This window comes from Acinonyx jubatus, chromosome E1 (genome assembly GCF_027475565.1).
Source record: "Acinonyx jubatus isolate Ajub_Pintada_27869175 chromosome E1, VMU_Ajub_asm_v1.0, whole genome shotgun sequence".
NCBI lineage: Eukaryota > Metazoa > Chordata > Mammalia > Carnivora > Felidae > Acinonyx > Acinonyx jubatus.
This window is the reverse complement of record NC_069397.1, coordinates 10426955-10449464: the sequence shown is the minus strand read 5'-3', so window position 1 is coordinate 10449464 and position 22510 is coordinate 10426955. Positions and strand designations below refer to the sequence as shown.

Below are 22510 nucleotides of genomic sequence, written 5' to 3'. Positions count from 1 at the left end.
GTCTCTCCTGCCTCAGATGGCCCTGGGAATAGATTGTCACCGGGCATCTGTCCTGGCAGAAGGAGAGAGTTGGAGGTGTAGGTGAGGAGTCTTTGCTTCATAAAAACTAGAGGGAGGAGGACCCCAGGCCTACCTCTGGTCGGGGGCGGCGGGGGTCAGCCAGCCAGGCATTCCCATGCTGTGTCTCCTCCCTGCCTCATCTCCCCACCTCAGAATTTCAGCAGAGGTCACCGTGTCCAAACCCTGCCTTTTACAGGTGCAAACCCAGAGAAGGGACATCTCAGTTAATGCCCCCCCCCCCCAGCTGTCTGGTGGCAGAGTACGGCAGCTCCAAACTCCTAATTCCCCAGCTGGTGTTCCCCCACATCCATCAGAAGAGTTGTTGTTGTTGTTGTTGTTTTAATGTTCATTTATTATTGAGAGACAGAGCATGAGCATGGGAGGGGCAGAGAGAGAGGGAGACACAGAATCCAAAGCAGGCTCCAGGCTCCGAGCTGTCAGCACAGAGAGCCTGATGTGGGGCTCCAACTCGCGAACCGCGAGAAATTAACCTGAGCTGAAGTCGAACGCTTAACCGACTGAGCCACCCAGGCGCCGCAGAGTTTTCAAGGTCAGCTGTCCTGAAATCCAGGTGCTCTTCTTAGGTGATTTCCTCCCACTCTGGTTCAGCTCTGGGAAGCAGTGTTGCAGGGACTGAGACAGAGGGACTTGGTGTGGGACAAGTGGCTTCACAGTAGAAGCTTCAGTTAGCAAGCTGGGGGCAATATAATGATGTCAAGAAATCCCAAAGCCAGAGCTGGGGATAGGAGGGGCGAAGACGGAGGGCCGAGGGTGATCCTAACTTTTGGAGACTGGGGCAGAGGTGGGGATAGGGTCCAGACTTTGTCTGGTGTGTGCCCAGAAAAGCTTCCTAGAAGCATCTGTAGGGCCCTGCCATCATCATGTGGTGAACCCGTGAGCTACACAACCTCCCAGACTTTGGGGCTGGCAGGCTTAGAACTTGGATGGGGGAAGCCTCCGAGGAGACCCTGAGGGAAGGTTTCGTCTAGCGAGAATCCCACCCAATAGCGCTGCAAGGAGTTGCCGTGATCTACTTTGAATGGAAGCAAGTGGAAATGCTCTGCATAAGCAAGATGGGTCGTATTAAGTTGTACAGCATTTGTCTTGTGCCCTGTAGTTCAAAGCATCCTCCCAAACATCAGCTTCCTTAAGTCTCCACACCATCTCATGCAGCATGTGGAGTATCCATTTCTACAGAAGCCCGGACACATGACTAGTCAGACGTAAGCCAAGACTTGAACCCAATGTTTTCTGATGCCAGGTTCCTTGCTTAGGTGAGCCCTCACCGCACAAGTCTCTCCAGGCTCCTCGGCCAGGCTGTTGGGTCCCAAACCCAATTAGGGGGCTTCCTGGACTTTCAAGGTCAGTTCTGGAATTCACAAGAGCCCACACGACTCTGTGGTCAAGGTCCCAGCAGGGTGCTGACGTCTGGCTGGTTTCTCCTCTGTGACCTGTTGAAGGTCACTGACTCTAAGATTCTCAGGTGATGCTCAGGGTTGGAGATCTGGTGATTTGGCTTGTGGCTCCAGTTTCTGAGGCCACTCCTCATGTTGGAGATGGTGGAACCACAACCTGAAGGAACCTGCATTCTTAATTCTTACTGTGGACTGAACCCCAACCCCCACCCATCCTAATCCACCATACGCTGGTATTAGGAGGTGGGACATTTGGGAGGTGATTGGATCATGAGGGTGGAGCCCTCACCAATGGGCTTAGTGCCCTTATAAGAGTCCCAGAGAGATCTCTAGTCTCTACCCGCCATGTGAGGACACAGCCGTCTAGGAACCAGGAAGTGGGTTCTCACCAGCCACCACACCAGATCTGCTGGCATTCTGATGTTGACTTTCCCTACCTCCGGGACTGTGGGAAAGAGATATTTGTTGTTTGTATGCTTCCCATTCTGCGGTTGTTAGAGCAGCCCCTCGATCACGTGGCCCAGGGATCCCTCTAACTGCCCGGATCTGCGATAAACCAAGCTCTGAGCAAGGAAGAAACACTACTTGCACGAAGTGAATGAGATGTCTGGGTTTACTTATTACTGCACCACAGCCTGTCCTACCCTCACTAACATGGAAATTTGCTCCTGGAAATGGGGTGAAGACCTGAAATAGTCCTGGCTGGGTGGTGGGCAGTAAGGAAACACAGTGCTGGATCCATTTTATGGCCTGATGAAATATTGGGTAAAACTATCCTCTACAGTGACACTGAAGACAGACCCTTATACTGCTGTATTTTCATTTCTAAAAATAAAACCTGCCAACCCAGAAAACCCTCCCTACAAATGTCAAAAAGGAATAGTTCTGGTTTTGAGTAAGCATGAGCTCAGACTGGCCTGTGTCCCAGGTGACCTGCTATTTAAAAAATAAAATTATTAAGACAGAAAAGAAATCCCACCATTTAAAAAAAAAAAAAGATTTTATTTTTAATTAAAAAACAAACAAACAACCACGATGTGGGGCCTGAACTTACAAATCGAGGGTCACATGCTCTACCGACTGAGCCAGCCAGGCACCCTCCCCATCCTGCTTCCCTATAAGCCAAGCAGACACAACCCCTGTTTGCATGTTCCCAGGTATGAGCACTTGTCGGGTGAGGAGACTCAACAGTCCTGCTCACTCTACGTGCTTTCAGAGTTCACTCTGCATTCCCCTGGTCATTGGGGTGGCCATCTGTGCGAGTTAATGGCCTCTATCTGGGAAAAAAAAAGAAAGAAAAGAAAATTCTTGTACCTCTACGATGAGCAGGTAGTTGAGATGCCTCAGCTAGATTCCCACAGTGACAGGGCGATGGGGCATTGTCTTCCTTGATGTTGACATTGAAAAGAGATGGCTCCCAGGCCCTGCTGAAAAATATTCCTGGGTTTTAATTCTGATAAGAGGCTTATTTAATCTCCAATAAGATTTGCATGCGTATCAAAAGGACAGAGGAATTCTTTCTATCTTTATTATTTTTTAAAAAGTCTTATTTATTTAAGTGTTCTCTACACCCAACACGGGGCTCAAACCCACAACCCTGAGATCAAGAATCACACACTCTTCCAACGGAGTCAGCCAGGCACCACAGGAATTCTTTACAAATACAAGTTTTCTCTCTGAAATGTTCTAAGAAAAAGGAGGAGAAAAGATCTCATTCCTTTTGGAAAGGAAATTCAACCTTATTTTTATTTACCCTTTTGTTACTATTTTATTGTAATAGCATAATTTCTAATGATCTCCATTTCTGTTTCTCTTGGCATTTTGCAGCCACTGAAATATTCAGCGATTGTGTGGGGAAATGTGAAGCAAAGTAATTATCAGAATCACGTTGGGATAAATTAGAAAATTCAGTACAATATGGACTTGGGGAAGAAGAGTCTTTAAATGTGTGTACCAACGATATGCTTAGTTTACTTAAAGCAAATATTTGATTATGTAAGGGAGGAAAAAATATCTTTTTGTTTTACTTGTTAAAAACAACAGGCCCTAAATGGAATTGCTTATACTAAGCTCATGTCAACAGAGACTTAACTTAGAGTTTCGGCTCTTCTAGAAATCAGACCTTACTGATAGACCCTTGGCAATTTCCTAAAGGAAAGTGACCTTGTAATAAGCAACTTGCTTTTCTGCCTGGTAGAACTTTCTTGTTCCTGCTCCCTTCTGCTTATAAAAGTCTTCTGTTTCATACAGCTCTGTGGAGCTCCTTCCTATCTGCTAGATTAGATGCTACTCGATTGAATCATTAAACAAATATTATGATAATAATAATAATTTCACTAGAAAAGCTCTTTTCTTAAAAAAAAAGAAAAGCAAGCTCTTTTCTATTGAGCTCAATATCAACGTCAGTGATTCTAGAAAACTTGTTTCAAGTCCTTGTGGGAACCCCAGTCCTTTCCTCCTGAGATGCTGACTTCACATCAGAAGACTGAATCCAACTGGATTTTTCTTTCAGTTTGATAACCATATCAAAACATGTAAAAGGGTCCCTCCCAGTGTGGTGACAGGCATCTTTCCTCTAGAATACCATTTATTTATTTATTTATTTATTTACTTACTTACTTACTTACTTATTTATGTGCTTATTTATTTATATTATAGAGAGAGTGTGCATGTGAGTGGGGAGAGGGGCAGAGGGGAGAGAGAATCTTAAGCAGGCCCCATGCTCCACGCAGAGCCCGATGTGGGGCTCGATCCCACACCCCTGGGATCATGTCCTGAGCCAAAATCAAGAGTTGGCCACTCAACTGACCAAGGCACCTAGGCACCCCTCTTCTGGAACACCTTTATGTACATGAAATCCCCCCAGCAGAGGATGGCAGGCCTCCTCCGATGTCCTCCAATGGGCCCTTCCAGGTCCTTATGATTTTAGGTCTCACAGCCCTTTTAAGTATTGAACATGATTATGAGAGGATTCACCAAATTGGGCACAGACCCAAATTCATCAGCCTATCAAACTGAAGTTCATAAGTTCAAAGGGAGAGACACCATACTTTCTGAGGGGGTGCTATAGGCCATTTTCACCTATAGACATCTTTTTTTTTTTTAATATTTATTTTTAGAGAGAGAGAGAGAGTGGGAGAGCATGAACAGGGGAGGGGCAGAAAGAGAGCAGAGCCTGATGCGGGGCTCAATCCCACGAACCGTGAGATCATGACCTGAGCCAAAAGCAAGAGTCAAACGCTCGACCGACTGAGCCACCCAGGCATCCCCTCACCTATAGACTTCTAAATGAAGTTTTCAGTGTTGGATTCATCCACTCCACTTGTCTTCAGGGCTGAGGGGACAGGGCAGATCCCAGCATGATTTGCACGCCTCCTGAATGACAGCGGACGTCAGGTCACCTGCAAATCCCGCAGACATAACGAGACAAAGATCTCTTACTTTCCACAGGTGTCAATTCTATGGAATTGAACTGCCACCAAGTGTCTCCTGTGCTCACCTTGGCAGTGGCCCGAAAAGAATTCTGCCGACAGACAGCACGTCTCTGATACTTTTTGGATAAGGTCACCTGTTTTGTCGTCATTGGTAAGAGTCTAGTGCCTTTAAAATTCCTCTCAGATGTTTGACTCAGATGATTTTGTTGATGACACATTACTGGTCTGATCGTGCACCTGCAGTGCTTCTGCACTTAAAAGACGGTCCAGGACATACACAGAAGTCAAATGATCCAAAGAAAGGCTTGAGCTCTTTGCATAAGTGTGGCTGCTACCAACACCGCGTGGAGGCATCCAGAAGAACTGAGAAATAATGCTATCGGTCTAGAGTCAAATGCCAGCTTCAGAGCTCAATTCTGCCAGCAGTCAGTGTCTTTGTTTCCATGGTAAATCATGTGGAAAGCTTTTTCAAAATTTGGAATCCTCACAGCGTGGGGAGAGACCGTGACCAATTTCAATGGTTCAAAAGCTTCCTGCGGATTCTAGGGATCCGACACAAGGGTCTAGAGTATTATCAGTCGGTTGGTCTATCAGAGGATTTGCCCGCTCTTGAAAAAGCTGGAATCCGCCCTGGGGAATATGTCACTTGTCCCCCAAATTGTTGCTTTGTTGTTGTTGTTGTTGTTGACTATTTCATCTGAGAAATTGGCTAACTCCGGCATTCTAACACTTTGTGGACTTCCACGACAAATTCCCTAAATATGTGACCCCAGTTTGGCAATATTGCAGTTTGTCTAGTGAGGCCGTATGTCCCCGCCAGGTGAGGAATGGCGAGAAGCCAAAGTATCACTTCTGCGTTACACTTCAGTTTCTGAAGCTACCAGCAAATCATCCCCATACTGAATAATTATAGATCGCTCGGCGAGACAGATTTCCCTAAACGGGCTAGACAAAACAGTAGGAGTCCCCCAAATCCTGAGGAACATTTTGCTCTGAACACTGGACTCCTTCAAAGGTAAAAGCAAATGGGAATTGGAACTCATTAGCTAGAGGAACAGAAGAAGAAGAAAAAAACACAGCAGAATGTAGAGAAAAACTGTAGGCGACAGAATCAAAGTCAGAAAAGTTGCAGGGGGACCATGGAGCTTAATGAAACGACAAACTCATTCACCTCTCTCAGATCTGGTACAAAGCCCTACAGGGGCCAACCCTCTATCTCAAGGTCACCTTCCCTCCTTGCTGGAGGTATGGGACTATGACAGAGTGAGTGTCCCTTTGAAAAAATGATGGCTTGTTTTCTGATTTTTTTCAATAACGTGTTTGATTTTCTCCAGCTGAGCCCTTGACAAAGGATCTGGTTTTCCACATGGCCCTGGCTTACCTTTTCGGTAAGGTATTTTTATCAGGTCTATATCTCCAGTTAAACCAGGATACTAAATCCCAAAGCCCCAGAGTGGTGCATGGATCTGTCTCAGCTGGGTGCTTTTCCAGCATGGTCTGAGACTGCCACTCTGCGATTCCCCCTTTCTTTCAGGAGGCACAGGGTCGCCCGGGTCAGCCTTTTGTCCAGGGAGGTCCACAAACACTCCATTGGAGCACAGAATACGGTAGGTTCTCACGTGCACAGCAAGCGTGTCCCCTGCGGATTTACTCGGGAATCAGGAGAGAGTAAGAATGCTGTTCCTCAGCCAGGGAGGGAACCACAGAGAAAGAGGAACCGTTGAGAACTCTTGCTTTTGGGTGGAGTCTTTTAAAAAATGGTAATTAGGTCAACAATGTTTACAGCATTGCTAAACCTTCTGTGTCCCTACCGATTTTATCTAGTTATCAACTACTGAGAGAGGGATGTGAACATTTCTAACTATAATGGTGGATTATTTATAAATATATTCTAAATAGGATGCGCATAAATGGTGGTCTACTTCCTCTGGCAATTCTATCAGTTTCTGCCTCATGCATTTCGAAGTCCTGTTATTTAAGTGCATGCATATTCAGGAATGTCCTGTCCTCCCCTGAATGCAGCATATTATGAAATGTTTCCCTATCACCCTGCTAATAGTCCTTTTGCGGTCTTCTCTGTCTGATACTGATACAGCTACTTCATGTGTGTATTATGGAGCGCTTGGCTGGTATATCTCTTTCATTCTCGCACTTTTAACCAGCCGTGTTTTTATATTTAAAGCGTGGTTCTTATAGAGGGCATATTTTGGGTCTTGCTTTTTTACCCAGTCTGATAATACCTGCCTTTTGTTTGCAGTCTTTAGGCCATTTACATTTAAAGTAATTATTAATTGGACGTGCCTTGATGTGGTTTTCTTTATGTTTCCTTGTGCTTCAGGTTCACTGAACCTCGATCTGTTGGTTTCTGTCAAATTCAGAATATTTCAGGACATTATTCTTTGAAGTTTTTCCTGCCTCTTCTCATTCTGGGACTTCAGTGACATGAACGCTGGACCATTTGCTATTGTCCGACAAGTCCTTGATGTTCTTTTCTCCCGTCTCTGTATTTGCCTTCTCTGATCTTTACTCTCTAATATCCACTCTGCTGTAAATCCCATCTAGTCTTTCTTTTTAAAGTATCTTCTTTTTCACTCCTGATCCTCTGCATTCTTGAGTACACAGAGGATATTTATAACTGTTTCTGTGTCTTTGTCTATTAATTGCCTCATCTCTGCCACTTAGCGATCTGCTTCTCCTGATAGATTTTCCCCTTGATTATGGGTAATATCTTCCCGCTTCTTTCCATGCCTATTGATTTTTTTCTGAAAAAAAAAACTAAATACTGGTAAAATATATATAACACAAAATTTACCATCGTAACTGTTTTCTAAGTGTGCCGTTCAGTGTGCTAGTCAATGTGTTAACTACATTCACATTACTGTGTGACCATCACTGCCAGACTCCAAACTTGCAAAGCTGAAACCCTGTCTCCCTGAAAAAATAATGTCCCTCCCCCCTCCCCCCCCCCCGCCCCCAGCCCTGACGGCCACCACTCTACTTTCTGTCTCTATGAGTCTGAGTACTTTGGGGACCTCATATGATTGGAATCATGCAATATTTGTCCTCTTGTGATTTGCTTATTTCATTTAGCATAACGTCTTTAAGGTTCATCCACATTGTAGCCTGTGACAGGATTTTTCCCCTTTCTGAGTCAGGCCTACTGATATTTATTTATTTATATTTGAGAGAGAGAGAGAGAGAGAGAGAGAGAGAGAGAGAATACACAAGTGAAGCAGGGGGTGGGGGGAGTAGAGAAAGAATCTCAAGCAGAGTCCACACTCAGTGCAGAGCCCTACACAGGGCTTGATCCCACGACCCCGAGATCATGACTTAAGCTGAAATCAAGAGCTCGCCACTTAACTGACTGAGCCACTGAGGCGCCCCACGCCTACTGATTTTTTAAAAAAAATTTTTAACGTTTATTTATTTTTCAGAGAGGGCAAGCAGAGGAGGGACAGAGAGAGAGAGAGAGAGAGAGAGAGAGAGATACAGAATCTGAAGCAGGCCCCAGGCTCTGAGCTGTCAGCACAGAGCCTGACACGGGGCTTGAACCCATGAACTGTGAGATCATGACCTGAGCCGAAGTTGGTGCTGAACCAACTGAACCACCCAGGCACCCCAAGGCCTACTGATTTTTAATCGAATGCTAGACCTTGTGAGGTCCCATTGTCAGGTCCCAAATGTTGTTGAATTCCTTTAAAGAGTGTGGGATTTTCTTCTAACAAACAGCTTGAAAGGATCAAATGGATCTCTAGTAGCTTAGCTGTTTTCCAGAACAAAGTACAGCAGTCTTTCGAGAAAGACAATATCTAGTCTCATGTACTACAAGGCCTCTTTCCATGCTGGATTTTTTCCCAGCCCTGCGTGAGTGCCAATGACTATTCAGTCTACAAGTTCCAAATCAGATTTCTGGGGAAAAAAAAAAAAAGAAAAAAGCTTCCTTAGGGGCACTAAGCAAAAGGCCAATTAAAAAAAATTTTTTAATGTTTATTTATATTTGAGACAGACAGAGCGCAAGTGGGGGAGGGGCAAAGAGAGAGGGAGACAGAATCTGAAGCTGGCTCCAGGCCCTGAGCTGTCAGCACAGAGCCTGAAGCGGGGCTCCAACTCATGACCCATGAGATCATGACGTGACCCCAAAGTCGGACACTTAACCTACTGAACCACTCAGGTGTCACTCAAAGGCCAATTTTAAATATTGTATTGGTATCCATGAAGACTCAAGACACCATAAATCTAGAAACGCAGTCCTAATTGGCTCATTCCTATTATAAGAAATGATATTTATCCTCCTAATATAATACAAACTTCACTAGGATATTACTTCTCATATGGACATCAGGCTTATACTTGTCTACCACATTCTAATTTATTCTGTGTAACCTGAGTAATTGTTAGAGGTATCCAGATATTTAAAACCACCACCCCTCTAGTCAATCATGCGTCCTAAAAGGGACATCCAGAAATTCCTAAAACAAAAGAAACACAAATTATTCTTAAAAACTTCCAGAAGGGATCATCGGTTCTCATTTCCTGCACACTCCCCAAAATACAACACCCACAAAGGGAGCGAAACAACTAGAAAAGGTGTTCACACTTTTCTCTAACCTTCACAAAAGTCATAAAAGATGACACTTCTGTTCTGAAGGCCCAACAAACCAATCTAACTGCATTAGCTAAAGTAGCCATGGCAATCCTATAAGCTTTGATTTGCTCTTAGCTAGTCAAGGGGAGCTAACGCTAAAGCACATCTTGTTACACCTATGTAAGTGCTATGGGGCAAGTAGAAAGGTCCGTGACTGGCTAAAGGAAAAGACCTGACTCTCTAAAACAGACCCACTAGATTGTGGGACCTATTGGCTTTGAGACCCATTACAGGCGTTAATAGTCATTTTGTTTGTGTTAATTGCCTATTTTACTGTCGATTTATATGTCCTGTCCAGAGTTGTGGTTTTTTTATTAAAAAAAAGTTTTTTAATGTTTATTTATTTTTGAGAGAGAGAGAGACAGAGCGTGAGTCGGGGAGGGGCAGAGAGAGAGGGAGACGCAGAATCTGAAGCAGGCTCCAGGCTCTGAGCTGTCAGCACAGAGCCCGACACGGGGCTTGAACCCATGAGCTGTGAGATCATGACCTGGGCTGAAGTCGGACGCTTAAGCGACTGAGCCACCCAGGCGCCCCTGTCCTGTCCAGAGTTTTAAATGCTACTGCGCGGTCACTGTCACATCAGGTCCTACAACAGAGAGAAAAACAGAGATTGACCTTGGGTCAACTATGGAGTATGTTCGATGCACGGGCTTTTGATCTTAATCAACAACATCTTGACAAGAGTGAAAATCTAGACATCATGAATTCATGTCCTGGAGCCTGACATCATCTGTCCTTGGCCAAAAGAGAAACTGAGAGGGGAAAAGCAGCCCCTGACATCTGGAACTGATCTAACAGTTGTAGCGAGATCTCAGCATGATCATGAGCCCGTCTGAGGCTCACAGCCAGGCCATTTTGTTGTGTTGGATGTAAGGACCTTCATAGACTTACCAGCCTCAGAGGTTACTCTGAGACCAGGGGTAAAAATGAAACAAAACAAAGCCGCTTCATAATTTCATCTAAGAACAGATGCAAATAAGGCCACCGACCATCCCACGAAGTGCCCAATGATAAAGCTGTCACCGGCTTTTTAATAGCGCTCCATCTGGACCAAATCCATGGCTTCCTTGAACCCTTCACCAAATGACCCACCCAACACCCAAATCCTGTAACAGGTTGGTTTTTTTTTGCTTAGCACAGGGGCTGTGGAGCGGGCGTGGCCAGGGTTGTAGCTGGGCCACTTAACCGCTGTGTGCCCGTGTCCCATACACTGTCGCTCTCCCTGTCTCAGTTTCCCCAGATGCAAAAAAAAAAAACAACCTAGGAGCATTCTCTTTCAAAGGGAGCTGGCCACAAACAGGGACTGTTTACCATTCTTAATTGTTACTGTCGTAAATCATCCCAACCACAGCTCAAGATCTGGGCTCCAGAGATGCAGATCTTCCCAGGAGGCCAAACTAATTTGGGCCCTGTAAGAGGACTGCAGCTGGCCAGGAGCATGCCTGTCTGCACTCAGCCCTGCCCACCGCCCCTCTGGTCCTTACCACTTCTTCCCTGGCATGAGCTGGGTGGAGTGGGTCAGATGGGAGCTGGGTCCAGGTGGTGGGAGTAGGGCAGGCTGTGCTGGCCACAGTCTTCAAGGGTTTAGGCACAGCACCTCGCCAGGCAGGGCCCCAAGTGTCACAGCCACTACTGCGGCTCCTTAAGCCATCCAAGTGGGCCAGGCTGGCTCAGGGCAGGCTCATTCTGCAGGTGAAGCAGAAAGGCTCACAGACCTATTTCCCCTCCATCTCCTGTAGAACTCAGCCAGCCTCCCCTGCTCCCCTCACACCTACCATGGACGGAAGCATTGCCGTTAGCTTTAATGTCTATATAGCCAACTCCTTCTGGAATCTAGAGATTATCCTCTAATTCCACAAGGGTGTGGCTTTTTAATTATTTATTTATTTTTAATCTTTATTCATTTTTGAGAGAGAGACAGAGCACGAGCAGGGGAGGGGCAGAGAGAGAGGGAGACACAGAATCCAAAGCAGGCTCTGGGCCCTGAGCCGTCAGCACAGAGCCTGACGCGGGGCTCGAACTCACGAACCGTGAGATCGTGACCTGAGCCCAAGTCGGACGCTCAACTGACTGAGCCACCCAGGCGCCCCAAGGGTGCGGCTTTTTTAAAGAAAGAGGTGGTCAGACCTCACCTTCTACTGAGGGCTGAGCCCTGTCTGTAACCCACCCTCCCTCAGCAGAAGAGAGGGGATTGCAGCAGACATCTCCTCCCAGCCCAGCCCTGTATCCTTTCCCCACGACGCAGCAATGGATTGCGAGTTGCAATTCACACAGCGCCCTTTAACATTTCTTTTTCAGTTAAAAAATCTATTTATTTTTATGGTGGTAAGATCCACATAACATAAGCTTGACCATTTTAACTCTCAGTGTACAATTCTGTGGCATTGAGTACATTCACGTTCTCGTGCAGACGTCACCGCCATCCATCTCCAGGACTTTTCTCATGATCTCACACGGAAACTTCAGACCCATTAAATCATATCTTCCCATCCCTCCCTCTCCCCCAGCCCCCACCACCCTCCCTTTTGTCTCTATGAATCTGATTATTCTAGGTACTCATATAAGTGGAATCAGACAGTATTCATTCTTTTGTGTCTGGCTTATTTCACTTAGCATAATGTTCTCAAGGGTCATCCCTGTTCTACCACGTGTCAAAATCAAATTCCTGTTTATGGCCTAATAATATTCCATTGTCGGGGCGCCTGGGTGGCTCAGTCGGTTAAGTGTCCGACTTGGGCTCAGGTCACGATCTCGCGGTCCGTGAGTTCAAGCCCCGCGTCGAGCTCTGTGCTGACGGCTCGGAGCCCGGAGCTTGCTTCGGATTCTGTGTCTCCCTCTCTCTCTCTGCCCCTCCCTCACTCGTGCTCTGTCTCTCTCTGTCTCTCAATAATAAATAAATGTTAAAAAAATTTAAAAAATAATATTCCATCATGTGTATATACGTATTTGTTTCTCCATTCATTTGTGGGTGGATATTTGACATTTCCACCTGTTGTTGGTAATGCTGCTACGAATATCGTATATTAATTTTGTATTTAATGTTCTCAGGAACCACCATTTTGTCTGTAGTTGGCAGTGTTCTCCATTCCCACCAGCAGTGCACAAGGGATTCAACTATTCCAAACCCTTGGCAGCCCTGTGTTTTTGTTTTGTTTTGTTTTGTTTTGTTTACTAATAGCCATTCTCATAGGTTGTAATGATATTTCATTGTGATCTTCATTTTGCATCCCCCTCATGATTAATGATGCTGGGCATCTTTTCATAGGCTTATTGGCCATTCGTACATCTTCTTTGGAGAAGAGTTCTTTATATATTCTAGATACTAGACCTTTATCAAATATATGATTTGCAAATGCTTTTTCTCATACTATAAGTTGTCCTTGCCCTTTCTTAACGGTGTCCTTTGATGCACAGACATTTTTAATTTTTATGGAGTCCAATTTATCTGTGTTTCTTTTGTTACTTGTGCTTTTGGTGTTATATAGGAATCAACTGCTAAATCCAAAGTCGTGAAGATTCACCCCTATGTTTTCTCCTAAAAGTTCCATGGATTCAGCTCTTATATGTTGATCATCGATTTAAAACTTAATTTGTAAATCAGTTAAGGGAAAAGAGTAGATGAAATATGCATTTATATAATTTTTTATGATTAGAGATACCTTTATCAGTTCTGTGTTTGTGTGTGTGTGTGTGTGTGTGTGTATGAATTCCCATCTGAGTTTAGTTGCTTTCAGCCTGAAGAATATTCTTCAGTATGTCTTTTTTTTTAATGCTTATTTATTTTTGATAGAGAAAGAGTGCACAAGCAGGGGAGGGGCAGACACAGAGGGAGTCAGAGAATCCAAAGCAGGCTCCAGGCTCTGGGCCGTCAGCACAGAGCCCAATGAGGGGCTTGAAATCATAGACTCTGAGGCCATGACCTGAGCCAAAGTCGGATGCTCAACTGACTGAGCCACGCAGGCAACCCCCCCACCATTTGATTCTTGCATATAATTTCTTTTTTTTTTTAATGTTTATTTATCTATTTTGAGTGAGAGAGAGCAGGCGTGTGCAAGAGGGGGAGAAGCGGAGAGAGAGAGAGAGAGAGAGAGAGAGAGAGAGAGAGAGAGAGAGAATCCCAAGCAGGCTCTGCACTGTCAGCATGGAGCCCGATGCGGGGCTTAAACTCACAAACCCGTGAGTTCAACCTGAGCCGAAGTCGACAGTCTGGATGCTTAACAGACCAAGCCACCCAAGGGCCCTGAACACAGAATTTTCACATACGTCATTAAGGAAAGGTCTACACAAATCCTGCGATACTAGTGTTAAACACAGAGACATGCTACACAGAATCTAAATACACTGGACTCTGTTAAACGCCAAGTTTTAACATATACTGTTAAGCAAGTACATCTGTGAAACAGTACAACTAAATACAGTGTTTCACAAAGCTATTACGCACCATGCCGTTAAACGCACCGTTCGCACATATCTCGACAAAGCAATTCATTCGTGCACCACCCAGTGCTAAAAACACTGCTTCACAGAGGAATCATATACTGAATCAATCACACGCCTCGCTCTTAAATGCCAAGTTTCAGCACGTGTCACTGAAGAAAAGGTGCATGTGCCACACGGCACTAACCACAGTGTATGAGACAGCATTGTGCCGAATCACGGACACACCTACTGTGTTTAGCAACTTGCGACGGATGTATACCTTTCTTGGTGGCGCATGCTTAAAGTGTTTTAAAAATAGTGTAGGGGAGCGCCTGGGTGGCTCGGTCGGTAAAGCGTCCGACTTTGGCGCAGGTCATGATCTTGTGTCTCCTGGGTTCGGGCCCCACATCGGGCTCTGGGCCGACAGCTCGGAGCCCGGAGTCTGCTTCGGATTCTGTGTCTCCCTCTCCCTCTGCCCCTCCCCCGCTCACACTCTGTCTCTAAAATAAATAAACATTGAAAAAATTAAAAGGAAAAACTATCCTATGATCTAGAAACCATTATTTAAATAAATAAATAAATAAATGTGTATATATATGCATATATATATATATATATATATATATATATAAAGCTGGGGTACATGATTATTATATATGGGTATATGTACCCAATATATATATTGGGTACATGATATTATATATATGTATATATATATACATATATATATACATATATGTGTGTGTGTATATATATATATACACATATATATACATATATGTATATATGTGTGTGTATATATGTGTGTGTGTGTATATATATATATATATATATATATATATATATATATATAAAGCTTGGGTACATGATTGATTCCAGAAAGTGAAGTCTCTGTGAAAAACTGCTTAGAAATGCATGGTGCATGTCACCAACTGACGCATGTTGACATTGGAATAGGCCAGCGTGTGTGATTTATTCTTTGGTGGGACATCCCTGTAAAAGAGCGTGTTTATGCATATACTCCTTTCCAGAAGTGGAAACTTTGCAGAACAGAGCTGGGGGCCTGAATATTTAGTATACGACGTCTGCCTGATGCATTCATTCTGTGGAGCCCTGTGTGGTACATTTGCTCCGGACCTCGTGCCATATGTTGAAACTCTTCACACAAGTACGACAGGTGGTGACTGACCTGGTACATAGATGTCCGTGTGAAAGGATGCGTGTGACACGGTGTGCATATGTACTCATTTCTTTATCGCCATATATTGAGACTCTGTTCATCAGAGCTCTGTGTGTGACCGATTCAGTACAGCGATGACTGAATCGCTGTGTTCCGTTCTCTGTCACGCATGTCCCTTGCTGACATCTGTTGAAACTCTGTCCTGTCAGAACTAGGTGCACGTTTTCTTTGTCGTGGTGAAGTCTCTGGGAACCATTATGATTAAGAATTGGTGCATCATGGCCCTTTCATGAGGATGGAACTGAAAGAGAAGGAGGAAGCCCTTGCCCTTCCCAAAGCCAAAGCCCGCAAAGGCTTTGAAAGCCGAGAAAGCTGTGCTGAAAGGTGTCCAAAGTCCCATACGAAAAAGAAGATCCGCATCCACATTCCGAAGGCAGCCCAGATAGCCTCCAAAGAGCACCCCCAGGAGAAAGAAGCTTGACCGCTATGCCATCACCAAGCTCCCCCTGACTTCCGCGTCAGCCATGAAGAAAACACAAAAACACAGCACACTTGTGTTCATTGTGGACGTCCAGGGTGACAAGCACCAGATCAAACAGGCTACGAAGAAGTTCTAGGACGCTGACGTGGCCAAGGTCAACACGCTGATCAGGCCCGATGGAGAGAAGAAGGCATAGGTTCGGCTGACTCCTGACTATGATGCTTTGGATGTTGCCAGCAAAACTGGGATCATCTGAGCTAAGCCCAGCTGGCTAAATCTAAATATAAATTTTTCAACATATAAAAAAAGAATTTATGCATCATTTACTCCTCTTTAGTGACGTTAGCACACGGTTGTGTGTGCACTCTGTTTTTAGTGATCAGTGTTGGCACTCTGTGTTTGAAGGACTAGGTGCATGAATGATTAAATATAGTGATATCCACCGTGTTTAACGTTGTGTGACTCGTGTATTTTGTCGTTTGCGACATGTGTCGAAACTCAGGGTTTTTCTAAAAATTTTTAAATGTTTTTTATTTATTTCTGAGAGAGAGAGAGACAGACAGAGACGGAGTGCAGTGGGGGAGGGGCAGAGAGAGAGGAGACACGGAATCCGAAGCAGGCTTCGGGCTTCAGGCTTCGGTCAGCACAGAGCCGGACGCGGGGCTTGAACCCATGAGCTGTGAGATCATGACCCAAGCCAAAGTTGGATGCTTAACCAACTGAGCCACCCAGGCGCCCTGAGACTCCACGTTTGAAAGAGCTCTGGGAGAGGTTGAGTCAGTGCAGTGACATCTCTGTGAATTTCTGGTTAGCAGGTGCTCTTTCCTCTCTTATTGGTATGCGTGGAAACCAACCCACTGGAGCTGGGTGCATAGTTGACTCAGAACAGCGATGTCGTGGAGAAATGTTTAGCATATGGGCTCTTTGGCTTAGTGCCATGGATTGAAACCTGTGTCTCACAAGCCCCCTCTGGAATAAAGTCAGCCTAACGACCTCTCTTCTAAAGCTTGTTGTACCGTTTAGCCGTGGTGTCCTAGGTGTCCAACTTTCTCTAGTTGCCTATGTTGAAACAGTGTCTAACTGAGCTCTTTGCAGATTGATGCAGGGGTGATAGATCTGTGAAACACTGTGTTTTGGAGAGGGTGGGGTTTGCTCTGTTTTAAGTAACATGTAACTAAAATATTCTTTACTTAGTATGTAGTGTGTTACTATCTAAGTAACAAAACTCTGCATCTGAGCCCGCACGTGATTGAATCAGTACCATGTCAGGGAAGCGCTGTGTTTAGCAGCCTGAGCTGCCTGGGCTTCTTCTCTTGTTCCCTGGTTCTATTTAAAAATTGAGATATAGGGGCGCCTGGGTGGCTCAGTTGGTTAGGCGACCGACTTCGGCTCGGGTCATGATCTCACACTCTGTGAGTTCAAGCCCCGCATCGGGCTCTGGGCTGACAGCTCAGAGCCTGGAGCCTGCTTCAGATTCTGTGTCTCCCCCTCTCTCTACCCCTCCCCTGCTCACACTCTGTGTCTCTGTCTCTCAATAATAAATAAACATTAAAAAAATTTTTTTAATAAAAAAAATAAAATAAAATAAAAATTGCGATATAGGGGTGCCTGGGTGGCTCAGGCGGTTAAGCGTCCGACTTCAGCTCAGATCATGATCTCACAGTTTGTGAGTTCGAGCCCCCCCATTGGGCTCTCTGCTGTCGGTGCAGAGCCTGTTTTGGATCCTCTGTTCCCCTGTCTCTCTGCTTCACCTGCTCACGCTCTCTCTCTCTCAAAATCAACATTAAAAAAAGATATACCCTCTTAGCAGCTTTCACATATATAATACAGTATGTTAACTATAGTCATTATGCTGCATATTACATCTCTAAGGCTTATTTATTTTTAACCGGGAGTTGTGCAATCTTTTGACCATCTTCCCCCATTTTGAACATTTCCTACCACTCACCTCTGGCAATCACCAATCTGTTCTCTGTGTCTATGGACTCATTTTTTGTTTTTTTTTGTTGTGTGTGTTTTTATTTTATTTTATTTTATTTTATTTTTTATTTTATTTTTATCTTGTTCTTTTTTTTTATTTTTTAAAAATTTACATCCAAGTTTAGTTAGCATATAGTGCAACAATGATTTCAGGAGTAGATTCCTTAATGCCCTTACCCATTTAGCCCACACCCCCTCCCAAAACCTTCCAGTAACCCTTTGTTTGCTCTCCATATTTAATTTTCTTTTTTTAATAATTTTTTTAATGTTTATTTATTTTTGAGACAGAGAGAGACAGAGCATGAGTGGGGGAGGGGCAGAGAGAGAGGGAGACACAGAATCTGAAGCAGGCTCCAGGCTCTGAGCCATCAGCACAGAGCCCGATGAGGGGCTCGAACTCGTCAACCACGAGATCATGACCTGAGCCAAAGTCGGACGCTCAACTGACTGAGCCACACAGGCGCCCCATCCATATTTAAGTTTCTTATGTTTTGTCCCCCTCTCTGTTTTCATATTATTTTTGCTTCCCTTCCCTTATGTTCCTCTGTTTTGTATCTTAAATTCTTCATACCAATGGAGTCAAATGATATTTATCTTTCTCTGATTGACTAATTTTGCTTAGCATAATACCCTCTAGTTTCATCCACATAGTTGCAAATGGCAAGATTTCATTCTTTTTGATTCTCAAGTAATACTCCATTGTATATATATACCACATCTACTTTATCTATTCATCCATCGATGGGCATTTGAGCTCTTCCCATACTTTGGCTATTGTTGATAGTGCTGCTATAAACATTGGGGTGCATGTGTCCCTTCAAAACAGCATACCTGTATCCCTTGGATAAATACCCAATAGTGCAATTGCTGGGTCGTAGGGTAGTTCTATTTTTAATTTTTTGAGGAACCTCCATACTGTTTTCCAGAGTGGCTGCACCAGTTTGCATTCCCACCAGCAGAGCAAGAGGGTTCCTTTTTCTCCACATCCTCACCAACATCTTTTGTTGCCTAAGTTGTTGATGTTAGCCATTCTTCCAGGTGCGAAGTATATCTTTGCTGTTTTGACTTACATTTCCCTAATGAGGAGTGATGTTGACCATTTCTTCATGTGTCAGTCGGCCATCTGGATGTCTTCTTTGGAGAAGTGTCTATTCATGTCTTTTGCCCATTTCTCCACTGGATTATTTGTTTTTTGGGTGTTGAGTTTGAGAAGTTCTTTATAGATTTTGGATACTAACCCTTTATCTGATATGTCATTTGCGAATATCTTCTCCCATTCCATCAGTTGCCTTTTAGTTTTGCTGATTGTTTCCTTCTCTGTGCAGAAGCTTTTTATTTTGATGAGGTCCCAATAGTTCATTTTTGCTTTTGTTTCCCTTGCCTCCGGAGATGTGTTAGTAAGAAGTTGCTGCGGCCAAGGTCAAAGAGGTTGTTGCCTGCTTTCTCCTCGAGCATTTTGATGGCTTCCTGTCTTACATTGAGGTCTTTCATGCATTTTGAGTTTATTTTTGTGTATGATGTAAGAAAGTGGTCCAGGTTCATTCTCCTGCATGTCGCTGTCCAGTTTTCCCAGCACCACTTGCCGAAGAGACTGTCTTTGTTCCATTGGATATTCTTTCCTGCTTTGTCAACGATCTGTTGGCCATACGTTTGTGGGTCCATTTCTGGGTTCTGTATTCTGTTCCATTGATCTGAGTGTCTGTTCTTGTGCCAGTACCATACTGTCTTGATGATTACAGCTTTGTAATACAGCTCTAAGTCCGGGATTGTGATGCTTCCTGCTTTGGTTTTCTTTTTCAAGATTGCGTTGGCTATTCAGGGTCTTTTATGGTTCCATACAAATTTACGATTGTTTGTTCTAGTTCTATGAAGAATGCTAGTGTTATTTTGATAGGTATTGCATTGAATATGTAGATTGCTTTGGGTAGTATTGACATTTTAACAATATTTGTTCTTTAACAATATTTGTTCTTCCTATCCAGGAGCATGGAATCGTTTTCCATTTTTTTGTGTCTTCTTCGATTTCTTTCATAAGCTTTCTGTAGTTTTCAGTGTAGAGATTTTTCACCTCTTTGGTTAGATTTATTCCTAGGTATTTTATGGGTTTTGGTGCAATTGTAAATGGGATCAATTCCTTGATTTTTTTTTCTGTTGCTTCATTGTTGGTGTATAGGAATGCAACCGATTTCTGTGCATTGATTTTATATCCTGTAACTTGGCTGAATTCATGGATCAGTTATAGCAGTTTTTTGGTGGAATCTTTTGGGTTTTCCACATACAGTGTCGTGTCATCTGCAAAGAGTGAAAGTTTGACCTCCTCCTGGCCAATTTGGATGCCATTTATTTCTTTGTGTTGTCTGACCTGTCTTGTTCCTGACCTTAGGGGGAAAACTCTCAGTTTTTCTCCATTGAGGATATTAGCATTATATGGCTTTTATGATCTTATGATCTTATGATCTCAAGGTATGATCCTTCTATCCCTACTTTCTTGAGGGTTTTTATCAAGAAAGGATGTTGTATTTTGTCAAATGCTTGCTCTGCATCTATTGAGAGGATCTTGTGGTTCTTGTCCTTTCTTTTATTGATGTGATGAATCACATTGATTGTTTTGCAGATATTGAACCAGCCCTGCATCCCAGGTATAAATCCCACTTGGTCGTGGTGAATAATTCTTTTAATGTATTGTTGGATCCAGTTGGCTAGTATCTTCTTGAGGATTTTTGCATCCATGGTCATCAGGGAAAATGGTCTATAGTTCTCCTTTTTAGTGGGGTCTTTGTCTGATTTTGGAATCAAGGTAATGCTGGCCTCATAGAAAGAATTTGGAAGTTTCCCTTACATTTCTATTTTTTGGAACAGCTTCAAGAGAATAGGTGTTAACTCTTCCTTAAATGTTTGGTAGAATTCCCCTGGAAAGCCATCTGGCCCTGGACTCTTATTTTGGGGGAGATTTTTGATTACTAATTCGATTTCTTTACAGGTTATGGGTCTGTTCAAATTCTCTGTTTCTTCCTGTTTCAGTTTTGGTAGTTTATATGTTTCTGGTAATTTGTCCACTTCTTCCAGATTGCCCATTTTATTGGCATATAATTGCTCATAATATTCTCTTATTATTGTTTTTATTTCTGCTGTGTTGGTTGTGATCTCTTCTCTTTCATTCTTGATTTTATTTATTTGGGTCCTTTCCTTTTTCTTGTTGATCCAACTAGCTAGTGGTTTATCAATTTTGTTAATTCTTTCAAAGAACCAGCTTCTGGTTTCATTGATCTGTTCTACTATTTTTTTGGTTTCGATAGTATTGATTTCTGCTCTAATATATTTATTATTTCCTGTATTCTTCTGGTTTTGGGTTTTATTTGCTGTTCTTTTTCCAGCTCTTTAAGGTGTAAGGCTAGGTTGTGTACCTAGACCTTTCCTTCTTCTTTAGGAAGGCCTGGATTGCTATATGCTTTCCTCTTATGACCGCCTTTGCTGCGTCCCAGAGGTTTTGGATTGTGGTGTTATCATTTTCATTGACTTCCATGTACTTTTTAATTTCCTCTTTAACTTCTTGGTTAACCCATCCATTCTTTAGTAGGATGTTCTTTAGTCTCCAAGTATTTGTTACCTTTCCAAATTTTTTCTTGTGGTTGATTTCAAGTTTCACCGCATTGTGTTCTGAAAATATACATGGTATGATTTTTATCTTTTCTTACATGTTGAGGCTGATTTGTGCCCCAGTATGTGATCTATTCTGGAGAATGTTCCATGTGCACTGGAGAAGAATGTATATTCCGTTGCTCTAGGATAAAATGTTCTGAATATATCTGTTAAGTCCATCTGGCCCAGTGTGTCATTCAAAGCCATTGTTTGCTTGTTGATTTTCTGTTTAGATGATCTGTCAATTGTTGTAAGTGGGGTGGTGAAGTCCCCTACTATTATGGCATTATTATCAATGAGTTTCCTTATGTTTATGATTAATTGATTTATATATTTGGGTGCCTCCACATTTGGAGCAGAAATGTTTACAACTGTTAGATCTTCTTGGTGGATAGACCCCTTAATTATGATATAATGCCCTTCTTCATCTCTTGTTACAGTCTTTATTTTAAAGTCTAGACTGTCTGATATAAGTATGGCTACTCCAGCTTTCGTTTGTCAATCATTAGCATGATAGATGGTTCTCTACCCCCTTACTTTCAATCTCAAGGTGTCTTTAGGTCTAAAGTGGGTCTCTTGTAAAGAGCATACAGATGGATCTTGTCTTCTTATCCATTCTATTACCCTATGTCTTTTGATGGGAGCATTTAGTCCATTGACGTTTAGAGTGAGTACTGAAAGATATTAATTTATTGCCATTATGTTTCTTGTAGAGGTGGAGTTTCTGGTGGTGTTCTCTGGTCCTTTCTGGTCTTTTCTTTTCTTTTCTTTTTTCTTTTTTCGTCTTTTCTTCCCTCAGAGAATCCCCCTTAACATTTCTTGCAGGGCTGGTTTAGTGGTCACGAACTCTTTTCATTTTTGTTTGTCTGGGAAACTTTTCATCTCTCCTTCTATTTTGAATGACAGCCTTGTTGGATAAAGAATTCTTGGCTGCAAATTTTTCTGATTCAGCACATTGAATATATCCTGCCATTCTTTTCTGGCCTGCCAAGTTTCTGTGGGTAGGTTTGCTGCAAACCTGATCTGTCTTCCCTTATAGGTTAAGGACTTTTTTTCCCTTGCTGCTTTCATAATTCTTTCCTTGCCTGAGTATTTTGTGAATTTGATTATGATATGCCTTGTTGATGGTAGGTTTTTGTTGAATCTAATGGGAGTCCTCTGTGCTTCCTGGATTTTGATGTCTGTGTCTTTCCCCAGGTTAGGAAAGTTTTCCACTATGATTTCCTCACATAACCCTTCTACCTCTTTTTCTGTCTT

At 43.3% G+C, this 22510-nt stretch overlaps 1 long non-coding RNA gene across 2 annotated transcripts in view; it reads right to left on the bottom strand.

The window, feature by feature from the left end:
* Positions 1-397: 397 nt before the first annotated feature.
* Positions 398-22510, bottom strand: part of LOC106981459 (uncharacterized) — a 72189-nt gene continuing 50076 nt past the window's right edge. The window contains exons 2-4 of one of the 2 annotated variants that reach the window (XR_003416565.2): positions 4750-7671; positions 2790-2899; positions 398-2752 (exon numbers count right to left, since the gene is read on the bottom strand). This is a non-coding gene — a long non-coding RNA (uncharacterized LOC106981459). Of the gene's footprint in view, positions 2753-2789; positions 7672-22510 lie in introns of both variants that reach the window. The other variant, XR_008294444.1, reaches the window with a different exon arrangement.